Below are 12,684 nucleotides of genomic sequence, written 5' to 3'. Positions count from 1 at the left end.
ATTCAATGTCAAAGACCAACCTTTTGCCATAATGGCAAAGCTGTAATGCTGCACGCTCATTGGCTGGAGCTTTGCCATACGCTAACCATTTTTTTGCCATTAGTACACTTTTTGGCAATGGCAAAATAATTTGCCATCAGCGCTAATCGGGATCCTTATGAGAGTTTATTTTACTCAGAAGAGACTTTTAAAATCCTTTGATAATCAATTTACTTAATTAAAAGAAGCATGAAGCGGGCGAGTTGGAATTTTGAAAACATTCTCAAATTGTTTCAAACATTCCCATTTTCAGCTGAAATGATGATAAAATTATTTTAACACAGTTTCAAGATATTGTCATTATATTTCAACGAGATAGTGAACAAAATTCTTCCCTCGTCGCCTCGTTTAGATGAGCACAAATATACAGCAAATTCGTGATTTCCATCGCAGTGATACCCAAAATTCGCGAAATATCAGAATTCTCAATACATTAGTGCCCGATTATAAGTGGAGCGGATGGGAGTTCCGAGTTTTATCGCTTCTCTCTTAAAATATTATGAAAATATTCGAGATATTTGTAAAAATATTTTTTTTTTTGAATTTTCAACAGTATTTTAGCTGAAAACAGCAATCTGAAGATCAACTTGATATGGTGAGATATGGCCCAACTACGTAGGTAGTTATTCGAAGCATAACTAGGTAGCGTGAACGTAAGTGGTGGGAACGTGTTAACTCCGCAAAGGTCGTGACGTAGGCAACGCATCGAGCAACGCATCGATCGCGATGCGTATATAATGCATCGCGAACGCACCAAAATTACTTAGCATAGGTATCTCGAGCTCGCCGGTGCTTCGTCGTAACGCGCATTTCCTCAGATATGAAACTTAGTAGATGTGACAGGCAGGTAAGGTATCCCGTAAGGGTACCTATCCCCTATTTATCCAGGCATTGCCCACTACATATAGTGGTTAAAATGAAATTAAGTCGTGATTCGAATAAGTTAACTATCCGATCGCGATATTATTGGGTATGGAGTAGATCTTCCCGGGCATCACTCCTACTGCTAGTAGAATAGGTACCTCGTGTAATACATTGCTGTCGCCTGGCCTAGTATGAGTGAGCCACCTTGAAAGAGACAGTAGAAGCGGACATTATGTGGACCTTGGTGAGTAACCTCATCATTTATTTAATAAGGTAATTTTTCCCATACTTACGAGTATTGAGAAGTAATCTCTTTCTTCGTAAGTATGTAAAATTAGGGTTTATTATCATCCCTGCTTAATTCATCACCTTCGATTACAATAATACTTTAGCGTATTATAACTTAATTCATTAGCGCGAGACGCATAATATGGACCGGTGTCCATATTAATGATGTAAAATTATGTAAATTCTTTTATATCTTGATTCACCTGACATGATCGAATTATAATAATAAATCAATTAGACACGTTGTATCGTATTGGTGTTATTGTTATTACATCGGATCATAAATGCATATAGTATTTCTGCATGATTTCTGAGCTCTCCGACACCCATAGACTAGCCAGGTATAGGGAAATATTAACTACTTACGTAGTAATATTTAGCCTTCTCCCCTCAGTAATATTTCTAATAATATTCTCTTCAATAGTTATGCCAGATTTAACTATATCATTTTGGCGCCCACCTTCCGCGTAATTCTCCTGAAAATTGCAAAATTTTCAGTCCGACTTACTAAAAAACCCACCCTTAAAATTTTAAATTTTTTCAAAATTTTCAAAATTTTCAATTTTTTCAATTTTTCCGAAACTTGAATTCCAAAAAGCTCTCTTCAAGAGCACAATTCAAGTGAAAAAATTAATCTAATACCTTCAGTAAACTCGCTAAAATACTCGTAAAAAATCCATAAATTTAAAATAATTAATTTCAAAATTTTCAAATTTTTTCAAATTCTTTTTTAAACTAAATATGGTGACAAATTCAAATATTAGAACATAGCGAGCCATACTCAAATGATAGTTCTGTAGGAGATAGATAAATTCCTACTTCTTTTTTGAAAAATTGCAAATAACCTTCTTTTGACTGAGATAGTTGCATTCATGATTTTTCGTAAAAACACCATGAAATGGCAAAGTATGCAATTCATCTGACTCAAAAGATATCTAAATTGCCTGTAAAATTAAAAATTAGTGATGAGTTAAAGTATACTAATTCGCGATTCTTTTTTACTAACATACTAATATTGCATGAAAATTGTCTTAACAGCTTTTTCTAAAAACTTCCGAGCATAACAAATTTTTTGTTTTTTACCAAAATCGTATGTCCCATTTACTGCAGAAAATAGACAAATTATTTAACTCGGAAATCACTCAAAAATCATAGTGTTTGCTTCTAAAAGGTCGCAAAGGTCAGAAAAGGGGCAAAAATTATGCAGTCTTTTTAACTAAAAAATTAATAAAATCCATCTAAAATCAACTTTTGAGCAAAATTCATGTAAAAATAGTCAAAATTAGATCCGAAGATAACTTTGAAAATGATTTAATCGAACTATTTCGTGTTAAAAATCTCACTAAATACATGTCTGAAAACTGTAAAAATGAACAAAAATAGTCTATTTTATGCTCTAAATCATAAAATAGTCTCAAAATGTATCTTTTTGTTAGGTTCTTTGTTCATAGCGCAAAGGCTGGCAAAGGTCTCAAAAGTCTCAGATGTTTCAATGTATTTCAAAATACATGATTCGAAACAATCCTAAATCCAATGTAAATCTCTAATATTCCTAACAAGATTTTTTTTTGATTTTTGAAAATATGCAAAATCTTAAATACGATCTTCCAAGATAGGTGGCCTGTCTAAATTGACTATTCATGTAGTCTGGCGCCTGACGTGGATTGAACCTCTTTTGGAAAAAGTCATACATGCCACGTATCTTCGAATTTCAGATACTCTGCTATACTTTCAAAACAGAAAAAATACTCCTTTTCCATAAATTCGGAAATATGCAAAATTCTAAAATTCCTGCATATATCCCAACGTATTTCCGAAAACCATTTTCTGAAAATAAAATTTACCAAAGTTCAAAGATATGCAAGTGCTAAATTCATATGTCCCAGCACATCCGTGAAAATTCTAACAGAAAATTCAGATTCTATAAGAATAAACCAATTTTTGACAAAAATTCATAACCTTTTGAAAACTAAAAAATCCGTTTCTAAATCAAAATAAATCATATTTAATAAGCTAAAAATACTCAAAAACATAATAATAGGAAACTTAAAAAGTCTCAAACAGTTTTGATCTAAAATAAAAACAATTCTAAGTTCGTTTTATGCAAAAAAAAAACTAGACAAAAATTACGTTTTGGGATACTAAAAATACGCCATTCTTTGTCTACTAGAATATATCAGCTGGAATTTTGGTGTTCTATAGTCTCGTAACGATAGCTATACATGCCAAAAAGCCTTTGCAAAGGTACAGGATAGGGGTCAAAGAATGACTATAAAATCATAACTATTCAAATTTACTGAATTTTGGATAAAATTCCCTAATTAAAATTTCTAAAATAACCCTCATTTTTCCATAAAATTCTGAAATATTTTGTTTCGAATAACTAGATCCGCATGCAGGATAGTTAGAACAATAGAAAAATTTAATTTCTCAATTCAGTCTTTTGGAAATATAAAATGAACTAATTTGTCTGGTATTCCTTTGAAGAAATTCAGGGGTTCAGGGGGCAAATGGTTTCAATGTATTGACCGACAATTTGCTAAGTGAATAAAATGGCATTGAAAGTTGAATCAATTCATCACCTACGAATTGCAAAATGACTAGACTATCACATATTTTAGGAGTTTTAATACTCGAAAATATGGAAATCCGGACTCTACCTGTGCTTATACAGACGACACATTTTTCTGTATTTTTCAGACTACGTAATGAGTTTGATTATTTTGAATAAGAAAAAGTGTCAATCTGGAGTGCAACAGAGCCCAGGTTATAGTAAAAATGCCGTAATATTCACTAAGTGAAAAATAGGTCAGCACAAGTATAATTATATTTTCCAAAAATCATGGTTTCTTCTACTCACTGAAACACATTCTAGGATGTGTCCAGTGAAGGGAAAACAAACCATATAAAACTTCCGATCAAATATTTCAAAATTCTCATTTTGAAAATCCCAAAAAGTATTTCATACACTACATAGGATCCTTATACACAATTCTATGTCTCACGAATTCGTTTCCTGTGTACTGGAAAAATGCCAGACAATATTTTGAGGTTTTAAGTGTCGTAAATGAAAAAATATGAAACTTATGCTCGGAGTATTTGCTGGTAAAATTACCCAGTGGACCAGAAAAGAATCTAAAAATCCCCAATAGATCTGAAAAAACCAAATTTCACCTTCTTTTCTAAATCTTTCTAAACCAAAATCTACCCCTATGAAGTTCTTTGTTACATAGATTTCTTCTCAAAAAAATAGTCAAACTCCAAACTATCAGGTTATTTCATATACCAACACTCTCGTTTTCGTTTCGAAACACTTTCCATAGCCACATTCCAAAGACCTTTTTGCCTTTGCAATGCACAAAGAGATGGTCCGTGAGAACCAAGCTATAAAAATCTTTGTCTTCCATGGGAAAATTATTCCGAGCATAAGAAATCAATAAATAATTATGTCTATTTAAAAAACATACATATTAGGCACAAATAAGCTATACTGCTTAGGCACATAATATGTGTATTAAGTAGCCAAGTAAATTTATGAGATTTCGAAACAATTAAACTGTCACTCAAAGATTTCGTTCTGAATAATTGAAAAAATATTTTGACATTTTTATGATCTGTAGATTTCTATTAAAAATCAGTCTTTTTATACACGCGAGTATATGCTTTGTTTCTGCCTATAAAAACGATTTAATCAAAAGCAACCAACCTCCAATTAACAAAAATGCACCTTTTTGGATGACACTAATGTCCAATAAAATATTCAGCTACCGTATTTTTCTCAAAATAAATAAACATAAACTAATCCGAAAATGAGAAGCAATAAATGTCACCTAATATGTCCAATGTTTTTTAAACAAACCCATTTAAAAATCACACGTAAAAATACCTTTAATATGCTAATCATATTAAAGGCTCGCGCCAAAAGGTATTAGCCTTAAGTCCAGTAAAATAATTAGGGCTATAAAACTGTCAAACAATCATATAGGTAACGAAAATTAACACCTATTATCTTGCCGCTTTTATACAAGTGATAAAAACGTCAAGATAAGAATTCGTTTACCTTTTTATCGTGGTGATAAAACTGTCATGAGTATTCTAGAATACAAAGACATTTTTATCACCTCGATAGCTTCTTTTTTCCAAATTAAAATACTCGGAGATGCTAAGAAAGAATCAATTTATTATATGCATATGTACATAATTAATATAAGAACATATAGAGTAATCTAGTCTAGGAACTATTATTACATAGGTATCCTATATTTATTTACATTGTACCCAAGCCCATAAATATGTCATCTTTTTCACATCTTAGAGTGTGGGAAAGATTTTCAAAAATCATAATGCATTTTGGCCGGAACCTTAGACAAATAAAAGCTCCGCCACATTACACACAAAAATCATTCGTGTTACAAGTAGCAACGTGTGCGGAGCTCTTCCTTCAAGTACTCGGCTACCTATTTGATTTCTTCCTTCACGCATCCAGCTACCTACTCAACTCATCTGTTCGAGAATCCAGTGAACTCCTGCTTACTCTAAGGTAATATTGCACAAGTTTTTTGGATTTCGAAAGCAATTCGTTACCCAAAACATTATTTTTCGCGATGGAACCGACTAAAAAACCTGAATCGGAACCCCCAACATCTATTTTTGAACCTAGGATCGAAATATTGACCCCAAAATCGCCTCAATATGATCCAAATTTAGGACCTGCAAAAGTTGTAGTGTTAGAGAATAAAACTGAGGCAAAAATAGATCACATGAAAAACACAGTTTTGGAAAAAGAAACTGAGGAAGAAATAGGAAAAATGTTTGATGAATCTGAACCCTTTTCGATATATGACTTGGATAAGAAAGAAATTGACAAGCCTTCTGATGAAAAACCGCATAAATTGGAAAAATTTGATGCTAATGACGAAAAAACTGATAAATTTGATGAAAATTTGGACAAATATGTCGAAGTGAAAGATCAATCCCAAAGTTTTCAAGAAATCTTGCACCCGGATATACCCATTGAAACTCTCGACGAGAGAATAAGTCGCTATTTGGACTCAAAAGCCAAAAATGAGACCCTATCTTTTGAGGAAAAACTAGCCAAATGCGCAGAAAAAGTAGAAAATGCGGAAAAACTCCCACCATTTGGAGAATCGTTCAAAAATGTGGCAACCCAAACCTTTTTGACTTTCAATAACAATTTGGATTCACAAATTCCCTCAACTGAATCAGCTAGTGAAAATATTGAAATGCAGGAAATTCCCTTAAAGAAAGAAAATAAAGCTGATTCAATCGATGAAAAAATGGAAATTCAAGAAACTCAACTTGACAAAAACAAAATTTTTGAAATTCCCGTGATTAAAGACGAAATTAAGATAAAAATTGAGTCACCGAAATCTATGGCTGGTCAATTAATCGATGAGGAAACAATCGAGAAAACAATTGCTCAAATTCAGGAATCACCTCAGGAATTAGAATCTCAAGCTACAACTGCTGCTTTGAATTTAATGACCACCGAAATTATGCAAGACTCTGACGACGATGAATCCACGCTTTCGGGAAACGAGTCACACTAGATGCTCCAGGGGCAGCTCCTAGTGAAGAATCAGCCCCAATTGAGGATATTTTTTCAAAATATGTTTGGATAGGCGATGGATTAGCGCATTATATGATGCGAGGCGAGAATGTCTTAGTGACACATTTACCCGAGCACCTCAGAGACCAGATCACTCTAGAGGAATTGCATAACAGGATATCTCAACTCGATATTCCTCAAAATTCAAAAATAATACTCTCGGCTTGCCAAATTGAATTTAATTATTCTCGAAAACCGTACAAAATCATTGAAGATCAATTAATTGACGTACTCGATCTACTTTTTCAAAAGAAAGCAGAAAGTATTATTTTGCTATTCCCACTGCTCAAACCTCGCATATCATCAGAGCCGTTAGTCAAAATTTCTAGGTACATTGACTTTAAGGAAATGTTTACCCGCGCTACAGCTGATCCTAGAATTAAATTTGTACAGAGCCCATCTATGCAGTTTCTAGAAACTGAGCTTATTAGCCGTGGTGGAAAACAGTTTCTTAGACCAAAAATAGGACCCCATGGAGAAATTCTGCCCGTACGTCAGAGATTCCATTTCGTCCCAATTTTACGAAGATTCTTTCCATCAATTTCGCAATATAAGGAAACCGAAAAATTAATCGAAGCTGAACTCAAACGAATTGAAAAAGCTGCCTTGTTCAAGACTGATCATCAAGATAGGAATATAGAAGGAGATACGAAACGATTATTTGAACCAAAGACAGCACCCTATATTCACCCTGGGGATAAGGAACCAGAAATCGAGCTTGGAGATAAACCCCCACCACCCATGATGGTATCAACTTCAAATCCCGAGTCGATCACACCGGAAGTTGAACTCATCACGGCTCAAATTCCACCACTCATGTCACTGGCTTCAGAAACACCTTCTCCACCACAAATTTATCAAAACATCCAACTCGACCCATTAACCACAGCAGAACTAACCATGGATAACACCCTCAGTTCATTAATGGCAGGGAATATTGAGGAACAAATTGAAGAACCCACTACATCAAGGAGTGCTCGCAAACGAAGAAGAAGGCGAGAAAAACGTTCAAAAACCCCAATACCCCCTGCTTCACCTCCTAAACCCTTCCGCCACTTACAAGATCCTGAAAATCTTAAGGAATCTACCATGGCACAGCTCTTACGTCCAGCCACAATAGACCCAGCGTGCATAGTAGGAGTGGCAGTTGGCCCAAAGTTTATATCCCTACAATTGGACACTGGGGCAATCCTCAGCATAATTTCTCAACCAGTAATCGATATCCTCACAACTTACGCACCCAAAGATCTTTCTTACATAGAATTGAAACAACAAATCTCCTTGACTTTGGCTGATAGCAAGACAATCGCGATAGCAAAGCATTGCGTAGAAATACGATTGATGTTGGGAAATCGAGAAATAAATATCCCATTTTATATAATCGATTCCGCGGAAAAAGTATTTATTATGGGTAGACTCTCTATGGATTATTGGAAAATATCGCTCAATTTGCATGAAAGAAAATTAATTTGTAATTTTGATCCCGAACATCCCATGGAAATTTGCTTTATTTCCACAGAAGGGATGTTTAAGCCAACTCTATGTTCAGCTAAAACCAACTTACAGATCGAAAACTTGAATGAAACCATAGCAACAGTTGAGGAAGCCGAACTAAGTATTTTTGAAATGATACAAAGTATGGAAACAGACCAAGACTTTTTCACTATAAAAAATTTTCAAGAAGGAATATGGGAACTAGATCTACCATCCTCATTTGAAAATATCGATATCGAGCCTAATTGTACGAAAAAATCGGTCAATAATAGTAAAATTTATGAGTTCAAAACTTTCCCCTATCGCTATAATTCATATACTAAAGTACCTAATTACTTACTAGATACTTTTATGAGAAATAAAATTAATAATTGCAAAATAGCGCACGAACAACGTGCGATACGTCGCAAGAATTATTTTTTCAGAAAACAATCGACCATGCGATATTCAGGGGCACGAGCTTCAGTTTTTGACACCCCTCCCACTACTCCTCCCGTCAGTACTACCCTAGGCACCCTAGAACAGTTACATCAACTCGCGGACGCATTAGAAATTTTGAAAATGGAGGCAGAGAGTGGACCGTACACAAAAGATAAGAAAAACACCAGAAAAAGGCTCCACTCCAGCAACCAATAATACGACCCCAGGATGACAAGTAGTAGTTAATGAAACTTAGGTGTTGGGTACTAATTTTAGTTAATAATTATATCCTTTAGAATTATAATAATTATAGAATTCACGTATCGTTATACCCCCATCATTCCCTGTATAAAAAGATACAGTAAAAAGAAACCGTTCATACCTCGCTTTATTACGCGGTACAAACAAACACTTCCACGCTCACCTTGACACACTACACCGCGGTCGGTCGTTCACCTTTTTATACCTGTGTTGTTATTACAACCCATTCCTATACGATTATTTACCTGCATAGGTAAAAATATAGACCCTCTTCATACGGCTCTCGCATCTCCGTTAAGGATAAAAAATACGTGGTTCTTTTCTGACTTACTTATTACTCAACAAGTGACAAAATTAGTCCCAAAAATTACAAGAAATGCGATAATAAAGTAACCATACCCTGCAATCATATGCTTCATTCTCCCTCATAAACTAATTCAAAATGCACCCAATAAGTTCTACGACTCATTGGTGGTAAATTTTTCTTTTACTGCATGAAATGTCTCTAAGGAATCCATTTCATGCAGCTCAATCCTACGTAAATTAAAATCCGCTTAGATTCAAATCGCCTCTCATGTGCATTACTATTTTACAAAAAATTACCATAGCATTTGTCCCAAATACCCTATTCGAAAACCACATGAGGGGATATATTGACCAATATTGTTATGAAAAAATCCTCCCCACCTTCATTAGATATCATGACAAAATTAATACAAATTAGTTCAAAATCATAACCTAACTTAGGCCTAAATCATTACCTTAATTCAGATTACGTAAAACAAAATTTAATCCTTATATTGAAAATTTATCAAATTTCTTCTTTCTTCTTTTTCACGCAAAAATCTCAAAATAGTTGACATTTCTTAGGAGTATTTGCTAAATAAGAAAGTAGTGGCGACTCACAAACTCGCGACCGCCACTTTCCTTCAGCAAACACCCTCAAAGGCCCCATAGTAAAAATGGCAGAATAATCGTTGATATTAATCAGGAGTGTGCGTTGAATAAGAAATCAGTAGCGACTTCGTAAAACACGTGGCTACCGTTTTCTTACACAAACACCCCCGATCATTTCATAATAAAACTAATTTGCCTAAAATAATCTAAGAAAATAGATAAAAATACGACACCTTACGGTAGTGATTACAGAGCTTAATAATTAGGATTGCACAAAATTATGAGAATTTCATCTTCTTTTCTCGCCGCAATATTCAGGTCAGAAAACTTCATTTTTCTCAAATCATTCCTGTTAACGATGAAATTCAAGATGAATATTTGCCCAAAGCTACGAAGGACAGAGAGCACCCACTGACACAGTGGGTTGTCTCCGTCCCCCGTTGCTTCAAACAAGCTATAGGTCATTTCGTTGTTCTTTCCCATAATTCCATCTTTATTAGTTCACAAAATTGGTAGGGGAGGAACAGCGGCAGTTTATCGACATAAAACTGGGTCTTCTCCTTCTTTGCCACCTGTCGCGATGATCAATTTTCTAAAAATTCGTGATCCCGTTGGTACTTTGGTTCCCTTGAAGATTTATTAAAGGGAAGAAAATGCGAGTTGCTTTCAAAATACGCAACTACCATTTTCTTACCTCCAATACCCCCAACTAATACCTAGACGAAAGCATTTCATAACTTTTCTGATCATTGATTGTGCAAAATAGCGACAAACAGTAAAGAATGCTGTACACACGTAAACATAAGTGTACGTCATTCTTTACCGCTGGACGATATCCGCTAGAATGACCGCAAGTCAGAGAAATAGCACGATAAATTTTCGGAGTTTGTGATCTTCGACTAAGCAAAATCCGCAGACCATATTTGGAAAATCCTGAAGGATTATTAGCTACGGATAAGGAGTACTGGATACTCTTTCATCATAGGTAGCCAATACTCCTTACTCATAACCACTACCCCATAATAAAATTCGTGAAATTTAAAATCTTCATTTTCTTCGATTCGAATACACATTATCCGTGTCCACATTTCTTCAAAAAATTCTTCTCGATCATAATCCAAATTAACAGCGTCTAAATAAATAAATTAATCAACTCTCACCCAATATTGAAGCATGAATCCGGTTGCTAAATTCTTCGGTCCCACGTCGCTCCTTTTGTGCACTCAAAACGATCATATATTTTTTCAAAAAATCTAAGAAGTACCAAAGAATTTTAGTACACAAAAAATTTACTTAAAAATCATTTGAATACTTCTTACCTGTATTAGAAGTAGCATTCAGGAACGATAAAATACATCGCTGAAGTATTTTATTCCTTGTACACGATGAATGAATCTACAAATTAGGATCTAGATCCGGTTCAACATCACACGTTTTCGCCAAAATTTGCAGTACGTTAATGACCATAAGATAAGGAATTTCAAATCAACACAGCTTCCCAAAATATCGTCGAAATTTCAAATTCTGAAAACCTGTACAAAATTACACACCATTCGAAAAATAGATAGGAATAGTATTCACACGTAAAATCCAAATTTATAGCTCACTTGTTTGTTATTCAAGAATTTCCCCCGATGATGGTTACAAAACACATTCCTAGTCGTCAATTCCATTTCACTTTCCCAAAATTCTAGGATAATGGGAAGCTCCCGTAGCCTCAAATAAATCTTGAAAGTACGATTGATTTAGGTCATTCCTTTTCGCGAGTCGACTTTCAACATCGTACCTGAAATAAGTAAAGAGATTACAAAAATGATCAAAATTAAACAGGAACAATCGTACTATATTGGTAAAAAATTGTAACTCACCTTTCAGTCGTTAATACTGTTTAGAAATCACGAACACGTTCACACCTGTCATCTCGATCCAATCCCAAAAAATTCCAAATTCTAGAATGAGGAATGCCAAAAATCCTTCTCAGGCTTAATCACGATATAAATCGACTAATACATCCAATACCAGTTGAACCTTTTCTTGTCGTCTCGATCATTTCTAAACACCCTGTAGAATTGAAAAAATCAATTAAAATGTTCATAATCCATGATAAAATAATACTCAAAATTTACTCACGAAAAAACCGGTTGATCCCACGTCGAAAATGTTGCAATCTATGTCGCCAATATCATCGATGAAAACTTGACCACTGTTTGATGGATGACCATAAATCTTCGACAAGCATTTTTCTTCCCCAAAAATCGAACACCTGCACATTCAAAAAATTACACATTGTTAACTAGGCAGTAATTTGGCGATCGTTAAAACATCGAACAAAGCAATAAAATATTATTGTACCAAAATTACGTCACCCCCGTTTGATCGTCTCCAGCCGAACGGATACGATTCTAGGAAATTCGCGATAAGGACCTATCTTTTGATATTTTATTTTTTTTTTCTTTTTTTATCAAGCGACTTCTTGTCTCGACTTTGTCGTGATTTTGTTGTCGACTTCTCATATTCTCAGCTCAGTAATAGTCGTACATTGGTATAAGCCAATTCGTGTTAGAAAGCCTCGCTTATAATTCGCCATTTTTTCGCGTTAATTTTTTCTTATTTTCAATTCGAGTTCATAACACCGGTACTAGAACCGACATTAGTCAAATTCGCAATATAGACTGCGGATTTTTTCGTTAACATATACATTCGCGATATAGAGTGCGGATCATTTTCTTTGTAATAAACATTCGCGACAAGTGCAGTTAACGTGATACGAAAAATTTGCCTGTAAGTACTCG

The 12,684-nt window shown here is 34.5% G+C and overlaps 1 long non-coding RNA gene across 1 annotated transcript; it reads right to left on the bottom strand.

Annotated features, from left to right (window-relative positions):
• Positions 1-10,953: 10,953 nt before the first annotated feature.
• On the bottom strand, positions 10,954-12,479 carry LOC135834858 (uncharacterized). Its single transcript, XR_010556786.1, has 3 exons — positions 11,761-12,479; positions 11,212-11,678; positions 10,954-11,145 (listed from the first exon to the last, which is right to left on the bottom strand). It is a non-coding gene; the product is annotated as an uncharacterized LOC135834858 (long non-coding RNA).
• Between the last annotated feature and the right edge of the window lie 205 nt (positions 12,480-12,684).

The sequence above is a fragment of the Planococcus citri genome, chromosome 2 (assembly GCF_950023065.1).
Source record: "Planococcus citri chromosome 2, ihPlaCitr1.1, whole genome shotgun sequence".
In the NCBI taxonomy this organism is placed as follows: domain Eukaryota; kingdom Metazoa; phylum Arthropoda; class Insecta; order Hemiptera; family Pseudococcidae; genus Planococcus; species Planococcus citri.
This window is presented reverse-complemented; position numbering and strand designations above follow the sequence as displayed.